Source organism: Arachis ipaensis, chromosome B2 (genome assembly GCF_059453495.1).
Source record: "Arachis ipaensis isolate K30076 ecotype BB chromosome B2, ASM5945349v1, whole genome shotgun sequence".
NCBI lineage: Eukaryota > Viridiplantae > Streptophyta > Magnoliopsida > Fabales > Fabaceae > Arachis > Arachis ipaensis.
In genome coordinates, this window is record NC_142437.1 from 29,853,863 (window position 1) to 29,861,809 (window position 7,947).

Consider the following 7,947-nt stretch of genomic DNA (forward strand, 5'->3'; position numbering starts at 1 on the left):
ACGCGCCATTTATGGGTTAAAGCAAGCTTCTAGAAGTTGGAACATTTACTTTAATAAGACAATTGAAAAGTTTGATTTTATCCGGTGTGAAGAGGATCCTTGCATATACAAAAAGTTTAGTGGGAGTACAGTCATTTTCTTAGTACTCTATGTTGATGACATATTACTAATAGGAAATGATGTACCAGCATTGCAAAATACCAAAACTTGGCTATCTTAACAATTTTCCATGAAAGATTTGGGAGAAGCAGCCTATATTCTAGGAATAAAGATCTATAGAGATAGATCTAAAAGGTTGCTCGGACTCTTACAATCTATGTATATTGATACCATATTGAAAAGGTATAACATGAAAAACTCCAAAAAGGGCTATTTACCAATAGGCACTGGAATTACTCTCAGTAGAAAGAATTGTCCTAAAACTTATAAAGAGAGAGTACGCATGAGTAGAATACCATATGCTAGTGTAGTGGGAGCTATCATGTATACCATGACATGTACACGTCCTGATGTCGCATATGCGCTAGGAGTAGCCAATCGATATCAGGCAAATCCTGGTGAGGAACATTGGAAGGTGGTTAAATCCATTCTTAAATATTTAAGAAGAACCAAAGACCAATTCCTCATCTATGGAGATTCTGAACTTATACCAAAAGGGTTCACTGACGCAAGTTTTGCCTCAGACAAAGATGATAGCAAATCTACTTCAGGTTATGTTTTCACCTTAAACGGTGGTGCAGTGAGTTGGAAAAGTTCCAAACAAGCTACTGTAGCTGATTCAACAACTGAAGCTGAGTACATAGCAGCAAGTGAGGCTGCTAAAAAAGCTGTGTGGATGAAGAAGTTCATAAACGAGCTTGGTGTGGTGCCTTCAATTAAAGAACCACTTCCATTACTGTGCGACAATAATGGAGCCATTGCACAAGCAAAAGAGCCAAGATCACATAAAAAATTTAAGCATATCTTGAGAATGTATCATTTGATAAGAGAGATCGTTGAACGTGGAGACGTTGAAATTCAAAAGGTTGCTGGGAAGGATAATGCAGCAGACCCATTCACTAAGGCACTTGGATCAAAAGAGTTTGATAAGCACATGTGGGAATTGGGATTGAAATATATGACTGATTGGCTCTAGTGCAAGTGGGAGATTTTGTTGGAAATACATGTATGCCCTAGATCCAATCTGTCATTGGCTCTAGTGCAAGTGGGAGATTGTTAGAGATAAGTGTATGTCCAACAAAATACTATTGTGAATTATTATTATTATTATTATTATTATTATTATTATTATTATTATTATTATTATTATTATTATTATTATTATTATTTCTTTTTATAAGAATAAACTTTTATAATTTATGATAGTGTCCTTAATTAAAATTAGAAACGAATAATTACGATAGGGATCGTAATAATGAGATATACGTTTTATGAGTACTTTTAATTTAAGTTGTTCTTAATCGTATAATCACTAAAAATGGAACATTAGTGATTCGGATAGATTAATATATATATATATATATATATATATATATATATATATATAATAGTCTTCATTGGATGAAGATTAATAGATCTCATTTATTAAATTTTATATATAAATGGTATATATAGAGATATAACCATTGAATTGACTCACTCTAAGAATTCCTAATGGTTATAGTTACCGTATATTTGTCAATAGGATATTCTTATAATGAACATAATATTAGAATTTTCCTTTAACCTGTGACTATCATAGTAATTGACAATGTATTTGTTATACTTTGATTCCGGACACCTAACACCCTACGGTGTTAGTTGAATGGACATTGGGTATGATTTAAATACTTGTAGAATTAATGATTAGTCAAAATGAAATCCATCAACTATGGTAATGAGTTTGAGCTCTACGATTATAATGAATGAAATAAACAATGCCTTGGCCAAGGAGTTTGAATAAATTAAGAAATGAGTTTCTTAAGTCTTTCATAATTCATTATAATAATGGTTACAAGTTAGAGTTTGACAATCAAACCATACTCTAAAAGTTAGCTAAGAGCTGAAAAGATGGAAGGAGTTGTATTTTTTTGTTCATCTCGGGTTCTTAATAAAAATATTATTACTTCATACTATCGGGTCGTCAAGGAGCATTGCTAGACGCCAACCTTGATTAGTAAATTTAGTATGACTAATTTACTACCCGCTTAGTATTGAACCTATGGGGTCACACACTAACGAGTGTTCTAATCCTTGGTAAATAATCATTTAATTATTATTTTGATTAGGTCATATAAATAATTATATTAATTCAAATAAAATATTATTATATTCTTTGCTAGCACCATGAATATAATAATATGATAATTGAGAATATTAAATAATTAATTATTTATTCTATGATGAGTTTTAAATATGGATAAGATCCCAACTGATTCTGTTTCAAATTAAGTTGTAATTTGATTCACAAATCAATCACCAATCTCATACTATATATATGTGTATATGATAAAAGAAAGAACACACAAGTTTTTCTTTTACCTCCACATACACAAATATTCCAATTTTTAGTGAAGAATTGCTGGTGCAAGGAGTTGCAAGAAATTTTTCAGTTAAATCTATTGGTCAAGTAGTTGACAACAAGGATCAGTCTCGGTGTGGATACACATAGTACCTTCGTACTATCGAAGGAGAAAGTTTTCATTCACTAGGGTACTCAGGTATTGGCATCTAACCCATCTTATTTCAATAAAGTTTTAAGCGTAAAATAGATCAATAGGATTACTTTATTACTTCCGCTGCGTGTTATGAACACTAGTAATCCTACAAAACTAATAAAGGAATTAAAGAACTAGCTATGTAATATAGACAAGTAAGCTATAAAAGTGATTGATGTATGTATATGTGTGTATGATTCAAGACATAAATGGAATCTTGGCTTGGGATGAGCTAGGGACCTTTCCTTGTTGGAATCACAAATATGACAATTGTAATGGATTAATCTCACTTAGTTAACTCTTACATCGTGAGTAGGTTAAGTGAGTATAGTTGTGTTAATCCACAAATCCTAACTCACTTGCTAATTACCTTAGCAACAAATTAGCGTTAGTGGAAACAAGAACAATTAACAACTCAAGAATTATCACTAAATGTTGGACATTCCAACTCTAGGAACCCAATTGCTCATTTTTCCCAAGCCAAGGGGTGGAAATTTAGCCCATAATTAAACTTGACATTTTCACAAACACTTAGTGGGAAAAAACACAAAACATGGTAAACTTGAGAAAAATGCTTAAAACTAAGAGCAACAAATGATCAAAATCAACAATACCAACTCAGTCAAGCATATAACAATCACCAATCATCAAAATCATCAACAAGAAATCAAAATTGGAAAAAAATATATATATTAAAACTATGACTTTAATTACAAGAAAGAGTATCAAAATTGTAACTAAAAGAAGTAGTAATTAAGAGATACTTACAATGGAGGCTAGCACAAAGCAAGATCAAAAAATGGAAATGGCACTTGAAATGTAAAACCCTAGTATAAACCCTAATGGTGATGAGAGAAAACTTAGAGAAAAACTAAACTAAAGCCTCCTACTACTACTCTAAAAACTACCTAATGATATGCTATCTTTCCACAAGGTTTTCCCCTTCCAATATGAGCTTCCAGCATCAGAAATGGGCCTCCAACAAAAGGCATGTGCGGGCACCTGCGCGTACGCACAGACGTGTGCGCACGCACACTTGGGCAAAATCTCAGGCTGTGCGTACGCACAAGGGGTTGTGCGCACGCACACTTCGCGATACTCAGGATGCTTGTGCGATGCGTCAGATGCTGTGCGCTCACACACTTGGCTCTAATTTGCTACCTGTGCATATGCACAAGAGGCTGTGCACACGCACACATCAATTTGCTCTTCTCCTTTGTTTCTTCATGCTTCCTCCTCCTTGCATGCTCTTCTTCCATTCTCACCATGCCATTCCTACCTTATACATCTGAAATCACTCACAAACAACATCAAGACATGGAATGGAAGGCAAATGGAATAAAATAAGTCAAATTAGGCACAAAAGAGCATGTTTTCATAATTAAGCACAATTTAGGAGGAAAGCTCAAAAGCATGCTTTTTAATGGAATAATTGTAGGTTTATATGATGAAATCCACTCAATTCTAACAAAAGATCATTGTAAAATATGGATTCATCAATTCTCCCACACTTAAACACTAGCATATCCTCATGCTAATCACAATCAAAGGAGATGAATGAAAGGGCAAACAATTTATTTAATGTACTACCTATATGCATGCAACTAATCTAGATATTACCTACTAATGTCTATTCTATCAAAATTTGGTAGAAACAAACTACGAAATTCCTATCAATCCCAAGAAAACCTTAGGGCCAAGGCAAAGAGTCAATGCACCATGATCGATATCCAAAGAATTGAATTGTGATTTTCATAACTAACCAACAAACAACTTGCAAGAAGGTACAATATAAGGAACAAGAACATAGAATTGAACGATCGAACCCCTCACCGGATGTGTTTACACTCTATTCGCTCAGTGTTTAAGGTTTAATCACTCAATTCTCCTTTAATCATGCTTTTCAAAGAATTACAAATCATCTAACAATCAACTAATATTTAATGCATGAAAAACAAATATAATGAGGTCTTTGGAGGGTTGTAATGGGCTAGGGTTAAGGTAGGATTAATATGGTTAAGTGGACTTAGTGAATTATATCTTTGATTAGCTCAAGTGTCCACCTAATCTTATACCCTCCTATATACACATAATAAAACAACCTAACTACCCATTTATCTCCTTTCTCACATTCATTCATGCATTTTCTTCCCAAAATACAAACATATGCATCCTTTATTCACCTTTTTATTTCATATACTATTATGCACAAAACTTGATTTGATTGATTTTTTATTTTTGATTTTATTTTATTTTATTTTATTTTTATCAGCAATTCCTTGTTTTTGTCAACAAGAGAAGATGCATATGTCTTGAACAATGAATGCATAAGTATTGACTATTTTTCAAATTTTCACAATGAATATCCTAAATAAGCTCTTCACTAATGTTTTCCAAAAATTTTCCCCCACACTTAGAGTACACACACTACTCCACCCTAGCTAATCAAAGAATAATTCAAGGACATCAATGGTTTTTTGCTTTAGGGAGAATAATGTGCTTAGAATTAGAAAAAAGGGGGTTTAAAGGCTCAAAAGGGGTCACAAAGGTGAATGCAAGGGTTGGCCATATAGGATGGTGAGTTCAATATCAAAAATGGCCTCAATCATACTAAATGCAATCAAACACAAAAAATAGGACATATAGATTCATGCAAATCTAAGATCACAATAAAAAAAGGAGTATGAGCACACAAGAACAAACTTTATGGTTGGAAATGTACAACCATCTATTAGAGCTCAAATCTCACAAGGTATGTTGTTCTAGCTCTTTTTCTATGTTCTATGAAAAGAATACTCCAAGCAAGTTGAAAAACAATTTTCAATTCAATCAATGGCACGCCCTAAGAAAGATTTCATGAAAATTTCTTGTTGTCTTACCAAACTTATTTACTCTACCATGCAACATGAAAATATTTACTATCATAAAACCATAAGCACTTAAAGAAATATATACAAACAAACCAACAAAGTGCAATAAGAACAAAATTGCAAAAATTGAAAGAAAATGGACAAAAAGGTATTGCAAAGTGTCTAAGAACAGCATTTTTCCCCCTCGAAGTTGTCGAACCTCCCCCACACTTAATTAATGCATGGTCCTATGTGCATGCTCATCATCTGGGAGAACGGTAACTTGGGGGCTCCACCTTCAGCTGGTGGTCAATGGTGCATGGGTTGTTGTCTTCCACTATCCTCCTCCCCAACTGACTCTGATAAAGCTTTGGGAGTTGGGCCAGGGCCTCTTCCTTGTAGCCTTGCCTCTATCCACTCGAAACGCTCGTGCTCAAGTTGCTCCATGTTGTGGATACTATGCAAGATATCTTGGAAGAAGTCCGGAAGAGACCGGAGAAACGGTAAAGGAGTTGATGAAGTTGGTGGATTTAATGATGGTGTTGTAGGTGCCTTCCTCTTGGCGGGTGTCTCTTTTGTCGATCCATCCAAATCTCCCTGCGGAATGAAGTTGTTGCCTCTTGGTATCTTGAACATGACGTCCGAGGGTTGCCTCTCTACCACCGCTGCTATAGCTAGTCGCATCACCATCGATGGAAAATGGATGTTGATCTTTTTCTTTTCAATGAGTTTCCAAATCGATGTGCGCATCAAAGGTACAATGGCTATTGTCTTCCCTTCCAAAATAGCCCAAATTAGCAAAGCAGCTTTAAATCTGACATAGGTAGCATGGGTGCTAGGGACTATATAGTCGGTCACAATCTGATGCCAAATACGTGCCTCGGCATTCAAGTCGGAATAAGCAATACTCGCGGGAACAGATTTTCTCTCCTTGCTATATTCCCAACATGCAACGGGACGGCCAATTGATAAACCCTCTTTTTAGGGTTTATCTTGTGTTGAAATTAGAGCATTTCATCAACCTTTTCTCACATTTATTCAATGATATAGCATGGTTTTGTGATTCTCCCTTGATTTGTGCTTAAATGTGAAAACATGCTTTGTAGACCTTAAATTAGCTAATTTTTTATTCACCTTTGATTCCACTAGGTACCTTGATATGTTTGCTAGTGATTTCAAGATTGAAAAGAGCTAGGAATGGATCAAAGGAGTGAAGAGGAAAGTATGCAAGTGGAGAACACATGAAAAAGCTAAAGATTTGAATATATTCATCCACGCGCACTATACGCGCACTATACGCGCACGCGTGGATCGCGAAAACTTCAGGGACGCGCACGCGTGCTGTACGCGTACGCGTCGGTGGCCGCACGTGATTTTTAAGAAGAAAACGTGCTCAGCGAATTCTGAGAAGCTGCGGGCCCAGTTTGCAACCAACTTTGGCGCCAAAATGCTTTAAAGGCCAAGGATTGAAGAGCAAAAGGGGGATTCCATCATTTTTACACATAGTTTTTAGTTTAGGATTAGTTTTAGTGAGTTTTAGAGAGAGAAGCTCTCATTTCTCTCTAGGATTAGGAATAGGTTTAGGTCAATAATCTTAGATCTAAGGTTTAACTCATGCTCTCTTCTACTTCTACTTCTCAATTCTTTGTTGTTACATTCATCGTTCTTCTATTCTTTTGTTGTAATTTCTTCTATTTTGTTACTATGCTTTGTTGTATTCACTCTTGTCTCTTCTATTTTCTTTCAATTCAATTTGAGGTAATTCATAATAATTGTGCTCCTTTTGATTGTTGTTGTTAATTCCTTGTAATAATTGTTGTTAGATTCATACTTGTTGCCAAATTCACTATGCTTTCCCTTTATGCCTTCCAAGTGTTTGTCGAAATGCTTGAGAGGATGTTAGAGTAGGATTTTATGCTCTTGGCTTGGGAAGGTAACTTAGGAATTCTTGAGTCACTAATGTCCAAGTGATTGATAGTTGATAGCCATTGACTCTAGTTCTCATTAACTCAATTAGTGAATAACTAGGACTTATGGACTTGGATTGATATAGCTCATTTGACTTTCCTTTACTTGTTAGAGGATGACTTAGTGAGATTGGTCCTTGCAATTATCATATTGTGGTTAGTGATAAGAATAGAGATCCTTGAATACCAAACATTTCCAAGACCTTTTTGTCATTTAATTTCCTTTACCATTTACTTTTCTTGTTTCTCATCAAAAACTCCAAAATATACATGTCCGTGACCAATAACAAGAACACTACCCTGTAATTCCTTTGAGGGACGACCCGAGGTTTAAATACTTCGGTTTATAATTTTAGGAGTTTTTACTTGTGACAAACAATCTTTTGTATGAAGGAATTAGTGTTGGTTTAGAAACTATACTTCGACGTGATTTCA

At 34.9% G+C, this 7,947-nt stretch overlaps 1 pseudogene; it reads left to right on the forward strand.

Moving 5' to 3' along the window:
* The first annotated feature begins 442 nt into the window (after positions 1 to 442).
* Positions 443 to 968, forward strand: LOC148573459 (secreted RxLR effector protein 161 pseudogene; annotated as a pseudogene).
* Positions 969 to 7,947: the final 6,979 nt, after the last annotated feature.